Consider the following 15,130-nt stretch of genomic DNA (forward strand, 5'->3'; position numbering starts at 1 on the left):
CTCCCACACCCCACCCAGCCCCTCCCCACCCAGCCCCTCTCCACCCAGCCCCACCCCTCCCAGTTTTGGATGCACGACGGACGGACGGACACAATAATCCCCTGTGGGCTGGTGTAACCAGGAGGTTCCTACCAGTATAACGATGGGAGCTGTACAATGGAGTAACCTCTCTCTCGTGATGCAGTTTTGCATGAACAGACTGCTCAGAATTGTGCGTTTATAAAATGTCATTAAATGTACCAATGTTTCTCAGGACCTCAGTGTAAATTGTGTCTCTCAGCTGTAAGTGATACAATATCTGCTCTAAAGAAGGGCCAATGAGCCAAATTGTGCATTGTTACGCTGCAAGGCAGTCTTAATACAATGCAGTAAATAAATCGAAATGCAGTAAACCCTTGTTAATTTGACACAAATAGGGCTCTGGCCTTGCCGAATTATCCAATATTCCGAATTATGTACAATGGTACTCCCCAGTGACTCCTGCCCCAATATTTTTTCCCCCAAATTTATTTTCCAAAAAGTCTTTTCTCCCGGCCTTTCTTGATGTCATTAAAGGTGCTCGATTTTTACGTCAAACTCTTCACACACCAACGCCGCATTGACACGCCTGCGACAATTCTATCCAAAACGTTGGCTTTGTCTCGCAGATTAAGGGATGTATGCTTCAGTCCCTTTCCATTACTTCTCTATGTGAGTGTAGACGACATTTCTGAGAGGGTTGGCTTGCACAGAGTGCATCAACAAGGTAAAGTCCAAAGCAACAGGTCTGCACTCACGCTCACCACGCGCGCTGCCACGAGACTGAGTCATTGTTTAGGTTGTGGCACGCGGCGTCGCTCCACGTGTATGCCGAAATTTGACCATTCGGCACGGCAATTCGGCTCGTGGCGAATCACTAAAACTATATATGCCGCAAGCGCAGCCGTGCCGAATTATCCACAATTACAGAATGATCAAATTACCGAAATAACGAGGGTTTACCGTATATGGCAATGTATATATCGTCTAAATGTGACCGCATCTCAGGATGCTGTACAGAAACAAGAGGGAATATTTATTTTGTGGAGAGAGGGGGCAGAGAAGAAAAGGAAGGCCTTCACCATTGACTTGAACAGAGGGAAGAGATAGTCGACAGCACGGATGGCTGGAGGGGGGGGGAAATAGTGTTCTACTTTTGGGGTACATCAGGAGAGTGATATGAGATGGGGAAGGCAGGATAAGATTCGAGAGATGAGATGGGAGATGAAAGCAAGGGCGAGGCCATGGAGAATCTTGACTGTGGTGAATAGTGCCATCATGAAAGTGATAAGGATTGGGACTCTGGTCGAGGGAGCTTTTGCATCCAGTATAAGTTAGTTATTCTGGTCTATAAAGCTATATGCATGGTCTTGGACCATTGCACCTTGTGAGCCTGACTCATCTGTCATACGACTGGGGGTTTATACACTCCGCTCATCCGAGCAGGACCTACAACTCTCCCAGCCTCGGCTCTTGCCCTCGACCCTAGGGGTTTGAGTCTTCTCAGGTATTGCCCCAAGGATCTGGAATGTCTTGTCGGCGGTGAGCTGTCAACCCAAACGGTTTGCCCGTATTCTTGTACAGGAATAAAATTAGCTTTCAGATTCATACGGCGTGCAAGACGTTTCAATACGGGCAACGTTTTTTGTTGTCTATTTGTGTTTCTCCCGTGTGATGGGACTTTGTATTATGACCGTTGAGATGTATAGGGGCAACGAGGGGACCGATAATGTCTGAATTGGTCTGTAATAAGCAAGGCACTGATAAGGGGTTTAGAGGTTTGCACTCCGAGCCTCAGTGTGTGCAAGGAGGGAGTGCAAGACTCACTATTTTATCATGGCTTTTACTGACACATTATTTCATTGTCTTTGCATATTTTATTTTAAGTGTACGATGTTTCGATGCCCCCTTGCGTGGAGGTGATATAACATTTAAAATAAAAACGGTTTCACGGAGGGAACGGAGTCCTGTACAGGGTGATCCAGATGTATTGCGACCTCTAATTAATTGACCCCTCACATCTTTTTCATTTGCATATTCATTTCGGTTTTCAACAAACCTGACTTGAAAAAGTTACGTTTTTAGATTATAATTAAATCGAGGGTCACAAGACATATGGACCACTCCTCCCACCCTGTACAATATTTGGGTGGGTTTTGTTTATAGGTGCGGTGGAACGAGGGCAGTCTGGCAGCGGCATTTTGGATCATAAATTTGAAGAGGTTCATGATAACAATGCAAGGACACACATATATTTATTTCATTTACAAAGTAAAAATTTGACACCGCTCATTCATTGACTTGTTACTTTAGACCTGACGCTGAGACATGAGTTGCACGCACACTCTCGGGGCCATGCAAGCTGCATCATCACACGTACAAGCTGGCCAGGCGGTGGCTGCACCACAAGATTCGGAATTTACCCTTCAAGCGTTCAATAAATAAGTGAAACAATCGCATTCATCATGAGCACCTCATCGACAAAAAGACACGTTCAGACGATTTTTTGGGCCAATTGCCATTAGCTCGGTACATCGGGAGGACGTAATCAACATACAGGAAAAGCGATTTTGTTTTAATTAACAAAACAATAAATATATAAGTCACGTACCAGCATCAGGAAGTTGAGTACATGAACAATGAGAACGTGAAGACATGGAAATACATTAGAACAGGAGACGTGGAGGCAGGAACACAACGATGGAGACCGAGGTACTGTAGATAAGCTGTACATGTAACTGCACTTGGCTCAACGTGAACCCTTCGGCGATATGTAAATGTAGATTGTTGATCTAAGTGCACTGCAAAGCAGAGAAGAGCCGCTCATATATGCGGCACTATTGGAGTTACTCGCCTCTCCAACTGGGCTTTTTCTCTCTCCCCTATATGTCTCTGTTTCTGTATCCCCGTGTATGTCTCCCTATGTCTCCATGTCTCTCCCTGTGTCTCCCTGTCACCTTTCAATCTCAGTGGTTCCCAGTCTACAAATCTTTTTGTGTCTCTCTGTCTTTGTCCCGTTTCCGGTCTCGTATTTTTGTTGTTGTTGTTGTAGTAGTATCTGCCTCCATGTTCCCCGTGTCTCTTGTCCTATCTGGCGACATGAAGACAGACGTCTAAATCTCTCTCTTCACGGTCACCTGTTTAGAATTGCAGTGGTGCGACCCAGCCACATGGTGGCAGAGAATCACTCCACCGTTGCGAATGAGCTTGACACGTGACCACCTTGGTGTACACACTACTAGCGTATTATCCCTCCCTGGTCCACGTTAGCGTCTTCAACTATGGCCTTTGACGTGGATTTCCTGATTAAGAAGTCCAGTTATCAATGACAGGCTTGCTTTGCTGAGACATGGGAGCCAATGAATATGCACCTGGCAACACAGTGTGTGGTCCGTGGCCTGCCCTGGGGAGCTCATAACGCAAAGTGTCAAAACACAAGGTCGCGTGTGTATTTGTCAAACAGTGTTGTCGAACCTCGCGCATCAAAGAGAATGACTGCAGTGGACACCATAAAAGCGGGAGTCGGAGAGGAGACATTGGGCAATGTCCCGGATAGTGTTTTAACATTTGCGACTCCATTACTGCACTGTTAATGTTGTATTCGTCATAAGTTGTTTCTTCTTTCGATGCAGCTTTTTGCAAACTAATTATTTGCTCTTTAATCTCCAATTGTAATCCCAAAATTGTGCTTTATGCGTCACGCCATTTGACGAGGAATGAGTTACAGTAGAATCTCGCTTGATTGCAGAATTGGTTGTGGCAACACCCAGTGTTCGAAAACGGTCCGCAGAAGCAGATGCCAAATAACTGCATCCGAGGTCCCCGTAATTAGCTTTTGTCCACACGAGGTGGCAGCACTTTCTCAGCCGTCCGTACTGTCACGTGATGGTCAAGCGAAGCACTCTACTGTATTTTGAAGAGCTGGAATTTAGTCAAATTATGTGCAAACAACCCCCACCTGCTTGTATTTGAGAATCCGGTTTAATCACTGGTATGTTGAACCCAGGGTATCAACCTCTTTGAGCTACACCGGTTTGTAATGAGTTTTATTTTTCGTCAAATGAAATGGTTTCAATTATTAACGAGCCACAGCTGGACACGCAGAGCAATAAACGCACGGATTGTAGATGACTACTGCTGGCTCTCTACTGAGCATGCAGCAGTTGCTGTTCCACGTGATTGGTAGTAAAATAGAGACTTTAATCTCTTACAAAAACTAAGTCGAAGTCCATCGGCCCATGCGTCTTCGGGCTCAATGTTGTCATTCAACCACATTTGTTTAAGCACGCGATCCAAGGACATTTGACCTCTTGGGTGGCATCAGCAGCCGTCACACTTGTTAAGCGATGGTTGCTGGGTCGCCAGAAGCTTTTGGCGGCAGCATTCCACCTTTACGATGGGGCTGTTGTAAGTGGAAGGATTTTTTTTTCAAACCCCAGTAAAAATGTATCTCACTCGTGCGCAGTCTTTTCCAGCCTTACGGCAAACAAACTTGACTCTCGTCAATCTCTGATGGATGCATAGACCGATTAACTAAAACGGTTAACCTGGAACGCGTTCTGTTTATGAAAGCGATTGTTATCGCGTGCTTTTTTCCCATTAGTATAAACCTCTTGGAACAACGCGGGTTGCGAAACTGAGGCCAGGTGAACGAACCGCGGTGGCTTTTACCACAGACCGAGAGGGCTGCTTAATCGGAATTGCCTGCAGTGTTTCGGTGTTTTATCAGGGCTGGCGAATGTGTTTTTTGCAGGTGGCCCTGGTGTTGTCCACGTGCAGTGGTGTGTAACGTATGAGTACGCATAGACCAGTGCACTTCAAACAACGCCACACAGATGGGCCTTCGACAGAGACCTACTTGCTGTACTGCAGAGCAAAACATCCCCTTGCATGCGTCAGCCCCAATGATGGTTGTTGTTGTTGCAAGTCGGAGTGTGTCCAAGGATTGTACCTTCTTTGCAGGATTTTAGTATCGTTTTCTTAGCGAATGTGGGCGGTCCCAGCGGTGGGAAGCGCTTTGGAAAGCTGAGTTCAATTCCAGGCCACGGGTAAAATAGGTGATATCAGAACCGGTGTTGGGGCGAACCCAAAATATCTAACCACACTGACCAGCGTGGTGAAGTATGGCCGGCAAACAACCCCCACACGCCCGAGCCGGCGGAGGTCAGAACTTCTTACAACAACTCGTAGATTGAAAAAGTGCCAACAATTATTACTGTTATTATTACTATAGACCGGAATTTTGACATTCAGCCCCCAAGCATACAGCAGCAGCAAGTTTAAACAGGTGAAATATTTTGTGATATGATCAATCGACAAGACGAGGAGGTCGCCACTATTGTGTGACAAGTTCGTTGTGATTGTATTACTCTTGTTGGTTTCTCGTTGCATTGCTGAATTTGCATAGAATAGCCAGGACAGGACAGTTTTGCCCTGGCAGGTGATACGGAAACAGCAGGTGGCTCCTTCTGTTTGTACTCTGTGCTGCACTGACAGGTCACAACACCTTTGCGCTTCACAATGACAAAGATCTCCCGGATAGCCTTAACATACTTTTGGGGGCAAGTGCTGTTAGCGAGGAGCAACTATTAAAAGTCGCCACGGCACACGAGGAAGGGGGAGGGGAGGTGACCAGCACCACGCTCGCAGTCAAATTAGTACCTACCCATCGCATCGCGCGCTTTCAGATACGCTGCTTGTGCGGCCGTCTGGAACGCTCTTCCGTCCGATATTAGGAAGAAGCTTATGCACTTTTAAAATCGTCTAGATCGACGAACTCTTTTTTTTCTTTTACGACTGTGTTTAGTTTGTTGTCCTTCGCCACCCTCCCGGAACCTATCGATTATCACGGTTGGCTACGTACGGTGCGAAGGAAGTTCAACGCGCATACGGTACGTGCACGACCGGCACACCCCCCCCCCATCCATTCATCCCACCCCAAAGGGCGCTGCTTGCTAATCGTTGTTAAATCCTGCCTGCCTGCCTGGGCGTGTTGACTCGATTTTGAATGTGATGGAACCTGGCGCTTCCCTGGAGGAGCTCAGGTTGATTCTCACAAACAGGAAACAACCACCACCACTACCACCAGCAGCAGCATACGCACTCACACACTCCTCGCTCGCTCACTCACACACGGCAGTCACAATCAATACATCTTCGAGCACACGCGACCAGTTGTAGTGGGGTGAGTGTTGTCTGTTGGTGTGCACACCGTTCGTTGCACGCAGCACACTAAAGACAAAAGGACAAACAGCAATCCTCCTCCCGGTGTAGCCTTACCAGACTGCCGGGGCAAGTGCTGTTAGCGAGGAGCAGCACCACATTGTGGTGAAGGTCATCGCTGTGGCACACGAGGGGGGTGGGTGGCCAGCACCATGCCGACCGCCGTTGTCTCTCCCCGAGCGGTGAATGTTTACGACAACACCGCACCAGGTACTCGTTTGAGGCTGAGTCGATCTAGGGGAGGCCCGGGACCGGTTCAGATAATCGTAACTTGGCGTCGGTGGCCGTAGCGCTAACCACTACAGCACCGCTCCCCACACTGAAGACACCCACACACGCGCATCATGCGTTCACAGCAGCGGCTTCGTTAATAAAATAACAGCATCGATTTCAACCCATCATCTTCTGCGGACTTTGCGGTCGTTCCAAATCGCGCAGGTGTGTTTATCGATTTAGTTACCAAGTTGTTGTTGCTAGAAGAAGAAGAAAAGAAAACTCAGCCCCAAATTAACCTCACCCTTGTCAGTCGGGTCTAATCATGTTTTGGATTCCGGTTACATCGTCAAACTTTTAACTGGGATTGATCATCTGTTGCTCGCGCCAGCACCGTTCCCGATGCTTAATTGCATTTTGTTGTTGGGTTTTTTTGTTTCTCCTCCAGAATATAAGACGCGACAGTTTCTCTCCGCTCCCCTATTCTATTTTTTTTTTAAGCAAAAGTTGTAATCCGTTGTTTATTGCCCGGTCAGATTTGGAGACTTTTATTGATACTGAGCGCGCACACACTTTTTGTGGCGCATGCGTCTATTGTCAACCTTCCGAGCGCATTATAATCCGGGAGCGCGGTACAGAGGACATGTGCGTATTAGTTGTAGGCTGAGTCGACCTAGGGGAGGGTCAGATCAGATTCGTTTGTGAGTCTTAAAGATGCACGGTATATTACCGCTCTAATCATTGTATTTCTGTTATTACAGAGCCAAGGGAAATGGCTCTGTGGTAACAGAATCGGAGACCCAGAAGGTTTAAAAAAACAAACCCGATGTGTATTCATATTCTTGGTTCTTTCGGTAAAGTCACGTAGAAGGGAAATAATAAAATAATATTAATAATAAAACAATAAAAATTCTCACGACGTTTCGACTGCAACACAAGCAATCATCATCAGGTGTGAAATCCATAGCAAGATATTTTTTATTGTTTTATATTTATATTATTTTATTTTATTATTTCCCTTCTACGTGACTTTACCGAAAAAAACAAGAATATTAATCCCTGCAGTCACGAAAGCTTTAAATAAAAAAAACCCCCGATGTGGTTTTAACTCCATTACCTAATTCATGACCAACGCGTTAAACAACACACATTTTGCAAAAAAATGCAGGACACTGCTGCGTTACAATTTCACGACGGTATATTGTAACTTTTAACGTCGCATCAATGTTTCTAAATGATCACACGGAATTCTCAAATATCAAAACTCTCCGTTTTGCATTTTGACTACCGCACGATTATGGAGTTTCGATTCCACACAAAATGAGACGCTGCTTTAATGTTTTTTTTCCTTCACGTTTGTATTAATTCTCTCGTCTGTGTTGTATCTTTCCAACGGGTTTGTCTACTCAACGATCCTACGTGTAAATTATCACCGGCATACCAAATAATCGATTGTTAGACGCACAATAATCTTTAACGGGGTAGCAAATAATTATAATCGATTAATCAATCGTTAAGATATCTACTACGTACAGCACTGTTACAATACGAGGCCGAATGCCTAGAAGGTGGAGTAGTGATTCAAATATTCCCGGAGATTAAATGCAAAATCGATTGTTAACGATTTTTTTTGTAAAAGTAGCATTCTCTAGTGACTGAACGAACCCATTGCAAGATATATGCTTTAGAAAAGAAACGTATTTTACACGCCCAATGTACATATAATGAGCTTAAAAGAATATCGAAGTTAAGCCCATTGATCGTCACAGCCTCAACAATGACAGACACTTGTGGAAACCACGTGCTCATGTGCAGAGCTTAATGTCGTCGTTTTTTAAAAATATTTTCCGAAGCTCAGCCCCGAAAAGCTCCGGCTGAAAGTAAAACAATGGTCATCATCTATGTTGCTACTGTTGCAGCGAATTAGTCTACGGCAGGGATGAATTAACCTTTTTTTTCTTAACTGAAGTTCTAAGAGGACTTTTCAGTTCTTCGGCATTATCAAATCATAACGTGAACAATATTTACGACTCTTCCCCTTTTTAGCGGTGACTGATCGTGCTAAAACTGCACACACTCGTGACGAGGTTTAACACACGCAACCTCCCCTCTAATACCCGATTAGTGCAGCGAGGATGCTTGCAGTAACTGTAAACGGGTACCATGTCCACTGGGCGCGTCGTTATGCAGTGGAAAACTTCACGTGGCCACGTTCCGTCTGAAACGAAGTCTCGGGCCGTGTTCAGCTCGCGACCCATAGGTTTCACCAGACGCTACAGTATGTATAATCTTAATTTGGAGCTTTCGTGACTGCAGGGATTACTCTTTGGTTCTTTCGGTAAAGTCACGTATAAAGATAAAATAATAAATTAAATAATACCATACTACGACGTTTCGATTGCAACACAAGCAATCATCATCAGGTATAAAAGAAATAGCAACAAAAATCTAGCCAGAAAACTATAGACAGACATCTTCTTGGTTTTTTCGGTAAAGTCACGTAGAAGGGAAGTAATAAAATAATAAAAATAAAATAATAATAAAAAATAATTTAAAAAATGTATTACTTCCCTTCTACGTGACTTTACCGAAAGAACCAAGAAGATGAATCCCTGCAGTCACGAAAGCTTCAAATCGAAATATAGACAGACATATAAGCAGACAGATATCACAACGATACACAGAGAGAGAACACGTATCGGCACAAAGAGAGAGATCGTCTCTGTGACGAGGCCTTAAATAGAGAGAGGGGGGCGGGGGCGGAGAGAGGGAGGGGGCAAAGAAAAAATTTGCATGTCAATTAGTACGACGACACGTGGTACGGTACGCAAGCTTGAAAATTAGGTGAACGGGAGAGAGACACACTAAAATTAAATAACCTAGCAAAATATGTATAATAACAACACGACTCAACGCATATGTCAAGAACTGACTGCCTTCGAATGAAATACCCCATATGGGATCTACTGTATAATACAGGGTACTTAAAATAAATGTGAAACATGAGAATTTGCAACAGCACCAAATTAAATGTGTCTCCTTCGGGCTCTGGAGATCACCTGGAGAAGATTCCAGGCACGCGTTGACAATGTTGACGTTCAAATGGAGACTCTTTGACTTTTTGAAGCTATTAACATTAATTTGTTATTATGTGACAGTGTATTATCCGTTCTTTTTCCATTAAAAACGATAGTCCCATGTAAGTGATAACATTTCTTTGAAGCGCCCTGTAATTAAGGCAGTGTTGATGGCCAATGTGTTGAATTGCGTCGTTGTATGTGTGCTTGTGCATCACTGCCAAATGCAGCACGGCCAAATGCAGCACGGCCAAATGATTTAAATATGTACACATTGCCTGTCCTGGTTCACCCGAAGTGACACACACACACTCTATCGGCACGCACACACACACAGGTACACGTGTTGAGGGAGGCTGTAGTATCAGGGGAACTCTAAGGAAGGTACACCGAAGGAATACACAGACTCCTGCAAAGATGCAATCTCATTTACACATGTGCAAGTCCCACACACAGCGACAGTCACACGTGCAACACGCGTATACACGCAGCACCCACGCGTAACAGAAGTCACATACACACATTAGCAGCACTCATGCACACAATGTCAAATCTCCCCCCCATCATATAGCCTTGACAGACCGTTGGGGCAAGTGCTGTTAGCGAGCCACCTATGAAGGCCAGCACAATTAAACACAAAACACACAAGAGTAACACACACAATACTAAAATACAATCAACTAAAACACAACACCCACACACGTACATCTACAACAGTGTCATTGACAAGTAAAACACATAACACGCACAACACACACAATGCTCACACACAATACTTTCACATACACGCGTATTACAACACACACCACACACACACACAACTCGTACACATACAGAAGACAGAATCAGAATGCTGTATTTATACTGGAGAAATCCGATTAGCTATAAAGCTCTTTTCACAGATATTCAGGAGACACAGCACACACCAACATCATACACACATGCCAGCAGGTCGGCAGAAATCTGCACGGTACAACAGCAGTGCTGTGTTTAATTGAATACTTACTCATGCACAATTAGGGATTAGGCATGGGAGCCGATTAGTTTTAATTCCTAACTGTGTGTGTGTCATAAGGGCATATTACCTTCAATTCATGAGGTTGTTTGTGTGTGTCATTAAGCCTTCTTCGCTTCAACTCATGTGGTTTTTATAGATTTGTTATTATCTTGTCTTGAGGGTCCTGCAAAGTGTTCGCACCAGGAGACGAACGTTGCTCTACTTAATCCCAATTGGGCAATGCTATTGCTCAGCATTGTGTTGTTTCAAGCAGTACCACTTACATCGCATGATATGTTATTATTTAGCTATGGGAGGAGACCCACGCGGAACAGAGGGAGAACATAAAAGCTCCACACAGCAACTTGCCTGAATGGGGAGTTAAACTCAGGCCCTTCTTGCTGCGAGGTACAAGTGTTAACCATTGCGCCTTGGCTGTGTGTGTGTGTCATGAAGGTTGATTGAGTTGTAATTCACAAAGGTGTTTGTGTCTGTGTCTATCGTGAGGATTGTTAGTTTTAGTGCATAGCTGTGTGAGTGGCTGAATTCACAATGTGGGTTAATATAAATGTCAATAACATGTACAGAAATCGGTCTTCAATGAGCAGGTAAAGTTGCAGGCCCTGCAATTTCTTCCGCCAATACCGGCGGAAGGGCCTCCACTCGAGGGGTCTCTAGAGAGTCCCTTTTCCCGGGTATCTTGGTCTACTCTTCTACGCTGGTCAGACATTGGAAGAGGTGGCAGTATCCACACTTTACCCCCCACCACACAAGGATGTGCCGTTGAACTTCTCACTGTGGTGGTGTGTGCCCAGTTATACTGTTGGGGTGGATAGAGGTTGGGAACGATTTTTTTTCTAAACTGGCTTGATCTGTGGGACATTTTTACAGGCTTTTTTTCATATTTAAACACATTTTAAATCCTTTATATTAAGTTCGCTTGCTTGCTTAGGACCGTGCAAATCTTTCGGTCGTTTTTTAACCCACTTCCCGTGATCCAATCGAGCTGACATTTTCCACACAGACTCGTTGTGCGTGACAATTAATGTTCGTGAAATTTTTTTTCCAAAATGTTACACTTTTTAGGACAAAAATATTATATTTAATTACCAATTGCTTAATGGTGCAATGCAATCATCTGACCCATAGGTGGCAGCCATCTCAAGCCAGAGGACGAGAGGACTCTCGCCGCCACGCATATAAAGGATTTATAGTGAAAAACTTTTTTTTACGGGTTATACTTATTTATTTTATGGCACAGAGGGCCTTGAAAATTCAAAGTCATGAGACCCAGCCATTATTTCTGACCGAGCTCAATGCCCTCTCACATCCGTTCACACAGACGCCCCTGGCAGAGTGTTGGCCAAAATTCACAACAATGAGGTGATCGCCCAGTTTAGGAAATGGACAGAAAATAAAAACGAGCAAAAATGTTTAATTTATTTATTCGCTTTACCACTCCGCTGTGTGCAGACACGACATCATGAAGCCCATTGGCTGCTTTACACCACTGGTAACTCTATTGCGATAACGTCACACTCTTTAAGAGTACTCGCAGAAAAAACCCCGTGCATACGAGGCATCAACATCAAAACTCCGCACAGATGGATTCAATAAATACAATGTTGTACTTCCATCTCTTGGTCACCTTGCAGCCCAAGTGTACAGCACCTTGTGTTCCCAGGCAGTCTCCCATTGCGTTACAGTACTAACAGTCACAACCGTCAAGATTCATTGTCGCAATTCCAATCGAGTAATCTATTTGATGTTTCACATTACGGTGAATGTATTGGCCTTTTCCAGCTACAGTGGCCATGTGAGCCCAGATCGGAGAACCTCAGAAAACAATAATTCTCGCACGTGCACTCTGATTGCATTTCGCACTTATTCATCTTCTGTCTCGTGACCCTGACGATCGTTGGGGGTGTCACTTAGATGCCACGGGTGTCATTTATCTGCGTACTGTTTGTACCTTATTCTTGGATCTTTCGGTAAAGTCACGTAGAAGGGAAATAATAAAATATTAATAATAAAACATAATAAAATTCTCACGACGTTTCGGCCACAACACGAGCGGCCGTCCTCAGGTGAAGGTACCTTAGCTATGCTTCATAGATTTTAACGTATTAAGCGGGACATTTTTTGATGTTATTGAGCCAGTTTTTACTGTACTCCTAGTCTTTTCCCATCAGTGGCAAGCTGCTTGTAGCTAAGCCTGATCATGTAATCATGTGACTATAACAATTGAGTTTTCTACTTTTTTACGACAAATAAGTGTTTATTGTGCTCACCTACAGTGTCTATTTTTTATTATCCGTTCTCTTACTCTTCTGTCATGTTCTGTGCAGAGAATCTATACTGGAGAATAATAATTAATCAATGAACTTATGCATCTCTGCAGAGCTATTATGTCATGTAACGTGATTACACTCTCAAGGACTTTGGCAGGGTGACCAGCCTGTTAAAGATCTTGATACTAAATCTTGACTTAAAGCTTTCGTGACTGCAGGAATTCATATTCTTTAGGTCTTTCTGTAAAGCCACGTAGATAGAAAAAATAATAATAAAATATTATAGATTCCATGACTTAGGAATCAATACAATATTCCATAAGCAAACGGTACAAATCGATAATAAAAGTGCAGGAGATACAAAACACTGAGTACGCTTCGCCAGTACTCTAACTTACAATACGATATTATATGTGCATAGGCAGCTTACTCTACGTCAAGAGATACGAGAGAAAAGCGTATCAATCAATATACTCATGGTGCTTGCGTTGCGATCGAAACGTCGTGATATTTTTTGTATTTTTCTATCTACGTGGCTTTACCGAAAGACCCAAATAATATCTTGATACTACTGCAATTGCTTCGTGTGTACATGAGAACGACAACCTTCGTACTTAGTTTATGTACATTGGATGATAACGCATTCCATGTGATATGACGTGGCCTCTTGCAGGTCAAAGTGAGGCCAGCACTACACGTGTTCAAGTGATGATTATAAGAGTCACAAACGAACCGCGAAATGCTTGAGTTTAAAACCAAACATGGCGTGATTACGCTCGCAAAAAGAAAATACAGTGACGATAACTCAAAAAATCTTGCATTTGTTCAGATGTATGTAGTGACCAGTCTCGTATTGATGAAACATGCTGTGAGAATAGTTATTTACAAAAGTGTGCAAAGAAACATGGAAAGATGCACGATTTGATATACCTTTTGGAAGATACTGTATAACCGACTTTACATCGGCCACTCAGCCACGATCATCTTATATTGTTTGTATATAATAGATGTGCATTGAGTTGCATTAGAGCCTGTGTATACATAGCTGCTCGAGGGAATACTTAAATGACAAGTGCGTACGTCTGCAGCCAGCGATCGCAGTGACCACAGAAATGGAGGAGTGGCAGAAGTCCATCGGACCTCGTCGCGAGCCACCCTTCATTTTTGTTTCCTGAAGTATTAAAATCGTGGGCGAAACCCCGAGTTTATTGCGCGGCCTCTCATCCTGTTACTCATGCTGGCACAGAGCCCGCAGAAGGCAACGCGTTACATCCGTGCAAGATGCGCCTTCTTCTTGGTTCTTTCGGTAAAGTCACGTAGAAGGGAAGTAATAAAATAATAAAAAAAACATAATAAAACAATATAACATAATAATAATATAATATAATAATATAATAATATATTATTTTATTTTATTATGTTTTATTTGTATTATTTTATTACTTCCCTTCTACGTGACTTTACCGAAAGAACCAAGAAGATTAATCCCTGCAGTCACGAAAGCTTTAAATCGAAAAAGATGCACTTTCTCTTCACGCGTGTCATCATCCTACACGTACGACTCGTGGCAATCGCCGTGGGCACGACTCACGTGGGCACGCGTGCAAAGGTTTGGTGCGATTCTCCGTCTCGACGAATAAGAGTGACGAATATGTGAACCGGACCTGGGCATCCGCTAGATTGACTCAGCCTGCATGGCTGGGCGTGGTGCTAGCCACCCACCCCGTCGAATGCGCCGTGCTCGTCATCATAGGTTGTTGCAAACAGCATTTCACCCAACAGTCTATTAAGGCTATACGGGGGGGGGGGGGGTGTTTGTGTCACGCACACACAATTCAAGTGAAACTAACTTTGTGGAAATGTTTAGTTCACTCGCATACGCATGGCACACGACCTAGGAACCAAAAACTCAAATGTTCACACATTTCCTCACTCGGCAATTGTGCCTCGTTGCAAACTGCGCTAAGTTCGCTGCACAACAATTCGCCGCGGGGCGACTTTCTCGGATTTGGAGTTCGCGCAAAGCGTTTGCGAGTTTGGCGATGTGAGCCTGCGAGTGCGCGAGCGATGATGAGTGCTGCATCAACCCGCCCTGATCAGTGTGGTGGAAATTGTATAAACAAAAGAAAAAACCCCCATGACCAGCATACTGTGGAGTGGCATTCATTTATCGGTGTGGTTTGACAGAGGTTGGCTGTTATGATCACCAACTGGAATGTTGGTCTGCAGGCCCACGTGTTTGAGATGAGCGAGTTTTAACAGGTATTCATACTCTTTAGTTCTTTCGGTAAAGTCACGTAGTTAGAAATAAA

The 15,130-nt window shown here is 44.0% G+C and overlaps 1 protein-coding gene across 4 annotated transcripts in view; it reads left to right on the forward strand.

The window, feature by feature from the left end:
- Nucleotides 1-2,394: 2,394 nt before the first annotated feature.
- Nucleotides 2,395-15,130, forward strand: part of LOC144724063 (arf-GAP with Rho-GAP domain, ANK repeat and PH domain-containing protein 1-like) — a 115,654-nt gene continuing 102,918 nt past the window's right edge. For 3 of the 4 annotated variants that reach the window (XM_078602910.1, XM_078602912.1, XM_078602913.1), the window contains exon 1: nucleotides 2,395-2,730. The gene's annotated coding sequence lies outside the window, so the exon portion shown is untranslated. Of the gene's footprint in view, nucleotides 2,731-5,751; nucleotides 5,910-15,130 lie in introns of those variants that run through there. The other variant, XM_078602911.1, reaches the window with a different exon arrangement.

This window comes from Lampetra planeri, chromosome 19 (assembly GCF_965212315.1).
Source record: "Lampetra planeri chromosome 19, kcLamPlan1.2.h2, whole genome shotgun sequence".
In the NCBI taxonomy this organism is placed as follows: Eukaryota; Metazoa; Chordata; class Hyperoartia; order Petromyzontiformes; family Petromyzontidae; genus Lampetra; species Lampetra planeri.